Below are 10,548 nucleotides of genomic sequence, written 5' to 3' on the forward strand. Positions count from 1 at the left end.
GCAAGGTAAAAAGGGTGTTGTTTTACACGACCACTGAGGAATTTTAACCAAAGTATGTGGCAGACCGTACATGAAGACCCTAAAGAATCATACCAACTTGTGGAAGATCAATGTCCCCTTTGAAGCACAGCCACCACAAAATCAGACTTACTTTAAAATCATTCTGAGGTTAAATACATATTTAAAATCATAACAAGAAATAGTTTAATAGCTATGATACTGTTTTTGAAATTAAATCTTTGCATAGCTATGACAGTAAATGCTGGAATCTAACAATGCCTTAGAAAAAACTGTTAATCTTAAAAAAAATAAAGCATATACATAAGCATGTTATAAACTTCTGAAACATTGGTGTTTCATATTTTAGAGTAGTCACTGCAACTCAATTAAATCTGTATGTGGGAGTGTGTGTGGAAAAAGTCATATGTAACCCCCTTTGTAATCCTTAACATTTTCATAAGTAACTGTAATTTAATTACACATTTTTTCTTAGTAACTGTAACTGATTACAATTACTTTTATTTTGTAATTAAATTACGTAATTCCATTACATGTAACTAGTTACTCCCCAACACTGACAATGACATAGCTGAAATATTCATCTTTGGCCCATCAGTTCTGTTTCTCACCCCGTATACTGCTTTAACACCCCTTCGATCATCAGTTAGGGTTGAATCTAAACTCCGCAGGTCTCCGGCCCTCCAGGAATTGAGTTTGAGACCCCTGATCTAGTCAATTACTACTCTCAGTTCCTCTCGTTTTGATCGGGCTATCTCAATGGCTGCTTCTGTAGTCTTCCTCTCTATATTAGATCTGCTCCTCTATTTCTATGTTCAATTCCTCTTTGAAGACCTATTTTTATTCTTTGTATTTAATTCTTCCTGAGGGTGTAAAATTTTAATTTGTACATTTGTGTTTTGTGTATTGTCTAGTCATTTATTTTGTTTTAATTCTGTTTTATATTTCCTGTACCGCACTTTGGTTTCAACATCTGATGTTTTTACATGTGCTTTATTATAAATCAATAAACTAAACTAGACTTTATTCCAGCAGAAGTGTCGCTCGCCGGGCGTCATCGACGCTTGACAGCAAACAAACACACGCAGTAGTTTCGAGTTGACAGAAAACTCACTCACATCAGGTAAGCGACTGGTTGTTTTATTTAGAGGATGATTTATCGGTAATTTGAGGAGACCAGCATGAGATGATAAACACGAAAACGCTAGTTTCTGATTTGGCATTTACCTGATGAATTACACAATCACTCACTATTGCTTTACAATCACAGTAAAGTACCGGTTTTTGTTTTGTTTTGTTTTTACAGACATACCACGGTACAGTGTTATAATGTGGTAATACTATGGTACTTGGAAATATATTTGCATGGAACTCCTTCCATGTACTTCCAAGAATACCATGGTACTTGTTTTGTAAGTGACACAGTAATTCTTTAAAGCAGGGTTTTTTCAAACTGGAAAAGAAAAAAACAAATATATAATAAAAACGATAGAAATAATTAAATAAAAGTTAGCTAAAATAAAATTATGCAAATTAAGTTAGCCATAAAAATTTGGTTAAAATAAATTATACCAATTAGATTAAAATAAATAAGTTAACAATAAAAATAGATTTAGATAAATAAATAATACATTTAACAGTACAGTACTAGATTGTGTAGCCAAAAACCTAATGTACCTTAATAGATTATACTATAATATTTTCCAAATAAAATTTTAAAATTGTATAGTATATAGTATATAAATTTACATTAGTATAAACTGGGTTTTTATACATGAAAATGTACATTTTATGATGGGGTTCCTCACATGAGGAGGATCATATTTGGGGTTTTGTTGATGTATAGGATTGAAAATCCCTGCTTTAAAGTGCCTAAAACATCATGTGAATACTTTGAAATCTTGATATTGTTATCACGGTATGATATAGTATGGTCATACTGTCACCATACACTCATGATGATGATGATGTCACTTCCTGTGGCTGCAGATGGTGTGTATCAGGTTTGCAGAAAAGACATCCAGCTAGTTATCATCTAAATTAATTGACTGCGAGTATTATAAATTCTCCCTCATTCACACAGTGAGATGGACATCAACGATATGAAGATTCTTGAGATTGAAAATAGTGGAGCGATGAGGTCTGGCCCCACATCTTCATCATCATCCTCATCACTTGACAGAAACGGCAGTCGCAGGAGTCCTGTCTCGCTCCTGCGCAAAGGTGAGGAATCCTCAGGACATTTAGACACTCGTTTCTCATGTAAAGCAGAGCGATTACTGCACGCTTCAGTTGTGATAGATATAGTTCATCATCACTGTGGGTTTGTGAAAGTTCGTCAGCAGATGCACCTTGTATTAAAGGGATAGTTGACCCAAAAATTCTGATGACAAAGGTTTTGTTCATACTAGAGCCCGACCGATATATCGTTTAGCCGATATTATCGGGCGATATGAGCCTGTCGCCGATATATCGGTATCTGCGAATATGCCGCCGATATGAACATTTTTTTTACAGAACATAAAACGCAGATTAAATGCTTCTGAATGGTGTAATTAATTCGTTTGTCCAGCAGAGCGCGCTCCATTGTTTGCTACTGGCGACCCAGGTCAGTGTAGTGTAGAGATGCGCGGATGAGCTCAAACTTCACCCGAGTCCGCTGCTTCAAATTAATTATCCGCCCGCCACCCACATTTGATCGTCACATTACAATGATTCTAATTCTTAGTTTTGCATGATGATATGATGAATGGATGGTTCATTTTAACAGCAGATTCAGTGATGTTAGAGACTAGAGCTGATGTGCGCATCACGGCAAGCGTCTGCGGCGCATTAAAGCCTGTGTTACGGCCACCGGAGCTGATCGCGGCCACTCAGTCAGTGCTGGTGTTTATACCCAGAACTCATGCTTATCACATCGGTCACATCACATCGTGCGGTGCGACAAAATACAATAGAATTCTATTTTATTTTGTCGCGCCGCTCGCGTCCGGTGTACAATAGAACCCATTATAATCAGTGATGTTGTCTACACTGGTTGCAGTAAACTGATGCCTCGTTCTATTTATGACGTACTGACACAAAGTTCAAATGATTTGCAGCGGTCGCTTTGTCGCGTCCTGTTGCGGCGCGGACAAATGGTGATTTAACGCTACATTGTCACCTAGTTGAAGAGACTCAATGCTCAGTAAATAAACAACAATGTCCTCGTCTTTTACTCTCACAATGAGCTTATCATATTCGTTTGCTACATTAGTAGGGCCCTATGATTTCCACGATGCAGAAAACAGGGACGGAATCGCGGAATCTAGTCATAAAAACAGAATTTACTGTATAACGCGGAATTTCATGGAATTTGGATTATTTTTGATGAATAAATAAAAAAAACAGGTCAGTATATATATAGACTGTGTCTGTGAATAGGCTATTAAACTGCAAAAAGACGATTTAAATACGAATGTTCTGCATGTTCATTTGATTACCAGAAAATACACAACACCGTGTTTGTGAAAAAAAAATATTATTTATTATTATTATTTATTCATTTTAGATGTTTACATTTGGAAAAGCTGTGCTTCCTGCATAAACCTGCCCCTGTTGGTTTGACAGTAGCTTGCTTGCCCTACTCAGTTACCTTGTTTAATTTCTTAATTCAAGTTATATATATTTTGTTCTATTTGTGTTATTTATAATAAGTGAAGTGAAGTTTACTGTTAAGTACACTGATGTCAGACTCGTTTTGAATAATAAATTTTATTAAATTGTTAAATACCCTGCCTCCACTACATAGGCCTATGTTTGTCACATATAAGTGTTTGATCACCACATTTGAGTTATCATTGCAAAAAATGTGTTTATGTATATATATTCTGTTTATGTAGGCTATATACTGATACAGTGTTTAATCTGTCTATAATGTTGTTTGGTTCCCAAAATTCTTCAGAGTAGCTTCTTTTGTGTTCCACAGAAGAAAGAAAGTCATACAGGTTTGGAATGACATGAAGGTGAGTAAATGATGACAGAATAATTATTTTTGAGTGAACTAAGCCTTGAACATCTGACTGATGAGTGCTGAGCTCTAAATACAGCTCACTGTCCAAACAAATCAAACCACATTCAGGGGAACTGTCCCGTTGTGCAATGTGTTGAAATTCTATTCTATTCTGTTCTGTTCTGTTGTACTCTATCTATTTGATCCTGTTCTGTTATAGTCTAGTCTATTCCATTCTATTCTGTTCTGTTCTAATATATTATGTTCTGTTCCGTTCTATTCTATTTTGATATATCATGTTCTATTCCCTTCTATTCTATTTTGTTCTATTCTATTCTTTTATAATATATTGCGTTCGGTTCTGTTCTATTTTATTTTGATATATCCTGTTCTATTCTATTTTATTTCGTTCCGTTCTTTTCTGTTCTGTTCTACTCTATTTTATCCTGTTATGTCCTGTTCCGTTCTATTCTGTTCTAATATCATATGTTCTATTTTATTTTGATATATCCTGTTCTGTTCTACTTTTTTTTTCTGTTCTTTTCTGTCCTTTTCTATTCTTCTCTATTTTATTCTGTTCTGTTCTATTGTAATATCATATATCCTTTTCTATTCTATTTTATTTTGTTCTTTTCGGTTCTGTTCTATTCTATTATCTTATGTTCTGTTCTATTCTATTTTATCATGTTATGTCCTGTTCTATTTTATTCTATTCTAATCTATTCTATTCTAATATATTATGTTCTGTTTTGTTATATTTTATTTTGATATATTCTATTCTGTACTATTCTATTCTAATATCTTCTGCTCTGTTCTATTCTATTTTGTATTGATATATCCTGTTCTGTTTTAATATCTTCTGTTCTGCTCACTGTTCTGTACAGCTCACTGTCCAAAAACAAAAAAAAAACACATTCAGGGGAACTGTCCCTTTGTACAGTGTGCTGATATTCTATTCTATTCTATCCTGTTCTGTTCTGTTCTATTCTGTTCTTATATTCTATTATATTCTATTTATTATGTTCAATGGTATTCTATGCTATTCTATTTTTCTATGCTATTCTATTCTAATATATTCTGTTCTGTTCTATTTTGATATATCCTGTTCTATCCCTTTCTATTCTATTTTGTTCTGTTCTATTCTAATATCTTACATTGTTTTTCTGTTTTATTTTATTTTGATATATCCTGTTCTATTCTATTCTGTTCTATTTTATTTTGATATATCCTGTTCTATTCTATTTTATTTTGTTCTGTTCTACTCTTCTTTTTTTTTATCCTGTTATATCCTGTTCTATGATCACAGATAATAGTTTTGATGTACTCTGCTTGACTGAAACCTGGCTAAAACCTAATGATTATATTGGTCTAAATGAGTCTAGTCCACCAGGTTGGAACAGCAGCTACGCTAATTATGTCTCTATTTGTTTCTCTGTTTCTGCTGGGATTGACATCCCGTGGTAACTAGGATTTACACAAGCTTCAGTCTGGATCCAGAACACCTGAGAAGAGATGATGCCAACCCCTCAGAGGACCTCAGATGATGCCAACCCTCAAACAACATACAGAACTACCACATTTTGCTACAAGTTTGATTGCATCATATAATAATTGCTGTTAATAGTGTTCATCGTCTGTTTGATTACGTCTTGAATTGATTTTTCCGTACATTTCTGCCATATGTACATTAACTGACAGTCACCACTGATAAGCTACCACTAAATATTGTAGAAACTTAATTTGCTGTAAAGTTGCTTTGCAATGATTTGTATCGTGAAAAGCGCTGTACAAATAAACTTGACTCGACTTGACTTATTCTATTCTAATATATCATATGTTCTGTTCTATTCTCCTTTATTTTGATATATCCTGTTCTATTCTATTCTGACCTTTTAAAAATTACAAATATTATTTTTAGCAACATATTTTTGTGTTACTAATAATGTATTCATGTTTTTCATTCCCTGTTTACAGCATATAGTTTATTAGTGTTTTCATGTGCAACAATAGCTGGAAAAGATCCAGCTCTAATGTAGTTCAGGTGACAATCTCTCTCATACTGACCGAACCTGCAATTTCTGCTGTCTAGGTGCAGCTTTAAAAGAACAAGCGCATGATAGTAACACACAGTACGTGATGCATGCATTCATGAAATCACAGACTCTCCCCTCGATCACACGAGATGCAATTCAACACCACTTCAAATGAGCTTTGTGTTCATTTAGAATCCAGATATTCCTGTTAAAGTGCAGAAATATAATCTAGTGTGGGTTGAGATGTTTGTGTAAGAGGCATTCAGCGGTCACATGATCCACCGTTACTATCATCTGCGGTTATTATAGACGCTGCAGCGATTAATGAGTGAGGAAGATTAAAGCCGCCGCCGGTGTTCATTTACAAGCCAGTGTTTATCTGGGTCAGGTGACCTTTGGCATCGAGCTTTACAACACTGTTTATCCCCTTCAGAGCAATCCGTCTGCTTTCAGTCCGAGGCTTTTCCAGGAACTTTTCCTGAATGGGAGAACGACTCCCAGCAGGACGCTGAATGAGTGGTTGGTTATCAGCGCTGTTTCTGGCATCTTCAGTGGCATTTCCTCTGCTGATAGCGGCCCTGTTTGCAGCGCGACCTCCAAAGATTCCCATAGCGTGCTAACAGTCTATACCAAAGTTCCTCTTTATAATATGCGTGTGACTAAGATCAATAAACAGCGCCCCCTCCCCTCCAGAGGAAGCAGTTATGCAAGGCTGCATGGTTACGTGCGTCTCTGTCTCTCTCCTTTTCTCTTTCTCTTTCCTTCTTTCATTCTCAGCACAGGAAATTCCCCACAACAGGAAGTCGAGTGAGTCCCAGCGTGCCGGCGAGGGCAGAAGATATTGATTGAGAAGGCGGTTCACCTTTTTTTTTTGGTGTAATCTCTTCCCTCGCGGGCCGCCAGCCAACAGCTAATGCACAAATTACTCGGGGCCGAGGTGCAGATGGACAGAGGGCAGGGCAGCTCTTTTCACACGCGATGTTCGGCTCCACTGCTCGCTCCAGGTCCTGCGTACAAAGGGACAAAAGAGTCTGAGGTTGGGTCTGGCTCTTATACGAGGCCTCACGGCTTCAGGAACGCGCCCATCTGATCTGGCACTGAGCTTTACGAGAGATGCTGAATTTGAAGGATACAAAGAGGCGTTAAACATTAGAATATGCACGCTTTCAAAAGTGCAGACACCAGAACTTGATCATTTATTTACACCACCGTTTAAAGGTTTGGGGTCAGTACAGTTTTTGAAATGTAAGTGTTCATCAATCCATCAAGGACGCATTGCATTGACCAAAAATGAGAGTAAAGACATTTATATAATGTTACAAAAGATTTCTATTTTTAAGTAAATGCTGTTCTTTTGAACTTTCTGATCAGACTTTCTGTTGAGAGTCACACAATTATATTAGTTACGTGTTGTTTTATTATTAGTAAGATAATAATATCATTATAATTAATATTTTGAATGGTTTTATTTTTATATTTTCCATAAATTCTAGTTAAAAATGTAGTAATTTTGCTTTCTTTGTTGTTTTTACTGTTTCTTTGTGCTTAAAACCAATAAACAAAGTTTGGGGGGAAATGTTAGTAATTTTGTTGTTATTTATATTAGTTATAGTTTTGTACAAATATAAATATATTTTTATAAATATAATATAAATATTTTTATTTAGCTTTTTTTAGTTGTTTTATTGCATCAAGTTAGACTAAATGTTGTCTTGGCAGAAACAACATTTGTAAAAAAATATTTTTATATTATTTCAGTTAATTTTTATATATTTTAAGTAACAAAAAATTTATTTTTTTTACTGTAATAACCAACATTTTTCAAATAAATGCTGTTCTTTTTAACTTTCTATTCATCTGTGAATCCTAAAAAATAAAATGCATCACAGTTTCCACAAAAATATTGTGCAGCACAACTGTTTTCAACATTGATAATAATCAGAAATGTTTCTTGAGCAGCAGATCAGCATATTAGAATGATTTCTGAAGATCATGTGACACTGAAGACTGGAGTAATGATGCTGAAAATACAGCTGCGCATCACAGAAATAAATTACAGTTTAACAGATATTCACACAGAAAACAGTTGTTTTAAATCATAATAATATTTCACTATTTTTACAGTATTTTTGATCAAATAAATGCAGCCGTGGTGAGCAGAAGAGACTCCTTTCGAAAACATTAAAAAAGTCTTACCGACCCCAAACTTTAACAGGGTGAAAATATGTAATATGTAATTACATGACAACGAAATATATCTTTAACATGACCCCGTTAATGATTCTATCACGCTAGTCTATAATCTTGTGGTTATACTTTAGAAACGTGTGTATTTGAATGTGTAGTGTTTGCCTCATAGACCTCCATTGCACTGTAAGAGCTCTGCTGCACAAACACACATCGACTAAACAAACTTCCTTCTGTTTGAAAGCTGAATTTTTCTGATAACAGATTCATTGCACAGAGATTGCGGAATATTCCTCGAAATTTCTTCCGTTTTGGAGCCTCTCCTGCCCTCTCTTCACACGCCGATTGTTTTGCACATGCATCAAATGCTGGAAGTTTACTTAAGGTGTTTTTTGCCCTTGCGCTAATATTCCTGTCGCTTCCTTCCTGTTCTTGATTGGTCGCTGTCACGTGGGCGTTGTTCTTGGCTGAGACTTGTTTCCGACCGTCTGTCAATCTCTGGAGTGTGAGAACCTGAGAGCGTTTCGACAAATGTCTCGACGCCTCCTCTAGCAGCTCTGGTGTGATTTACTGTAAACTGACTTTAGGCTGGTAAATATGTCAGTTGTTGTTTGTGTGTTTACATAGAGAGATGATGTCATGTGTTGACATGAGCTACAGGATGAAAGCATCTGCCAAATTTATTGTCTGGTGATGTATTACAGCAGGTCTTAAAAGGCCTTAAAAAGCTGTTTTATGAATAAACATATGAACATATGAAGTCTTGAGTAATGGAACAAGATAAAGTAAGTTTATGCTTAAAACAAGAATGAAAAGTTGTTTTTTGCTTTGAATAAAGTAGATTTTTCTGAGCCCTTTGGCAGATATTTGTTACTATTTTAACCTTAGACTCACTCCATGTTTATCAGTTTCTCATCAAATAAGGCATATCATTTTGCATCTCAAGTAATTGTATTTTGATATAAAAACATCTTTGGAGAAGTGTCGCTAATGCAAGACTGTTGCATTTAGAGAACATATTGACGTATTGTGATTAGGGTTGCAAAGGGGTGGAAAATTTCCGGAAACTTTCCAAAAATGCCTGGAATATTCCGAAAAAAAAACAGGAAACTTTCCAAAAATGCCTGGAATGTTTCCGAAATGTACTACAAACCTAATTGTGATCAATTCAATTTATTATAATATGTTTATTATTAAAGGGTCGTAAAAAAAATCCCTTCATGAGACCCTGTGTTGGATGTTTTCTGGAAGGATGAGACTCGGGCGATGTCAGCATGAAAGTATAAGGATTTCAGATTGATTTATTGATATTTTTTGGAGATTCCGGGGAACTTCCAGCTTTCGATCTGAGCTGTACGGCATGAAATCTGAGCTTTTCTCGTGTAACAGTATCCGTGAATCTTGCAGAAACCTGCCAAGAACGTGTCCAGGTCACATTTCACCCCAAAATCAAAAGAAAAAGCAGCCTGATGGAGAAAACCCCAGTCTCATGACTGTAACCTGACATAAACAATGAATTATGATTTATGCATGGTAGCATGTTATGTGCTTCCTTCAAATTGAAGTGATTTCAGCATAAAAATTGTATTACAGTAATGTTTTATTAGAAAACGGCTATTAAAAAACATTGTCTAGAGAAACTCAAAAGGTGATTTAAATGTGAAAAATGTTATTACAGTATTGTTTTGCTATAATACAGCAGAAAATGACTATTAAAGTAACGCTCTAATGAGAAATGCAAAAGGTGATTTAAATATAAAAATAATTGTATTACAGTAATGAATTCCTGAAAATTACTGTATTATAGTAATGAGCATCTGATGAGAAACTCAAAAGGCGTGCAGACGCGTGAATTTGGAGATAAATGTGTTTAACTGTCATGAAAATAGCGTGACAGTGCAAAAAAAAATCGTAATAGTCCTAAAATATATATTTTGTTTATAAAAAATATCATTTTCAATTTTTCTCATTTTAGGGTAAAATGTGACTTTTTTTGTGAGGTTCACCTAATTATATTTGTTATAAAGAGGACTGTTGTAGTTTTAATTAATATTTTTAATTAGTTTTTATTTTTATACTATCCATTTTAATTTTAGGCAAAGTTTTAGTCATTTTGTTCTTATCAAATTTTTTGTTTTATTTTAAATATATATATATAGCTATATTAATTTTTATTTCAGTTTTTTTTATAGTTGTTTTAGTAGCTACATCTAGTAAGAGTAAATGAAAAATGGAAAAATTTATTATATATATTTATTTTAAAATTATTTAATTATATTCCGGGGTGAAGATCTAATCTGGACGGGTGCGGAATCGGAT

Source organism: Sinocyclocheilus anshuiensis, unplaced genomic scaffold, assembly GCF_001515605.1.
Source record: "Sinocyclocheilus anshuiensis isolate Anshui unplaced genomic scaffold, SAMN03320099.WGS_v1.1 scaffold1182, whole genome shotgun sequence".
In the NCBI taxonomy this organism is placed as follows: Eukaryota; Metazoa; Chordata; class Actinopteri; order Cypriniformes; family Cyprinidae; genus Sinocyclocheilus; species Sinocyclocheilus anshuiensis.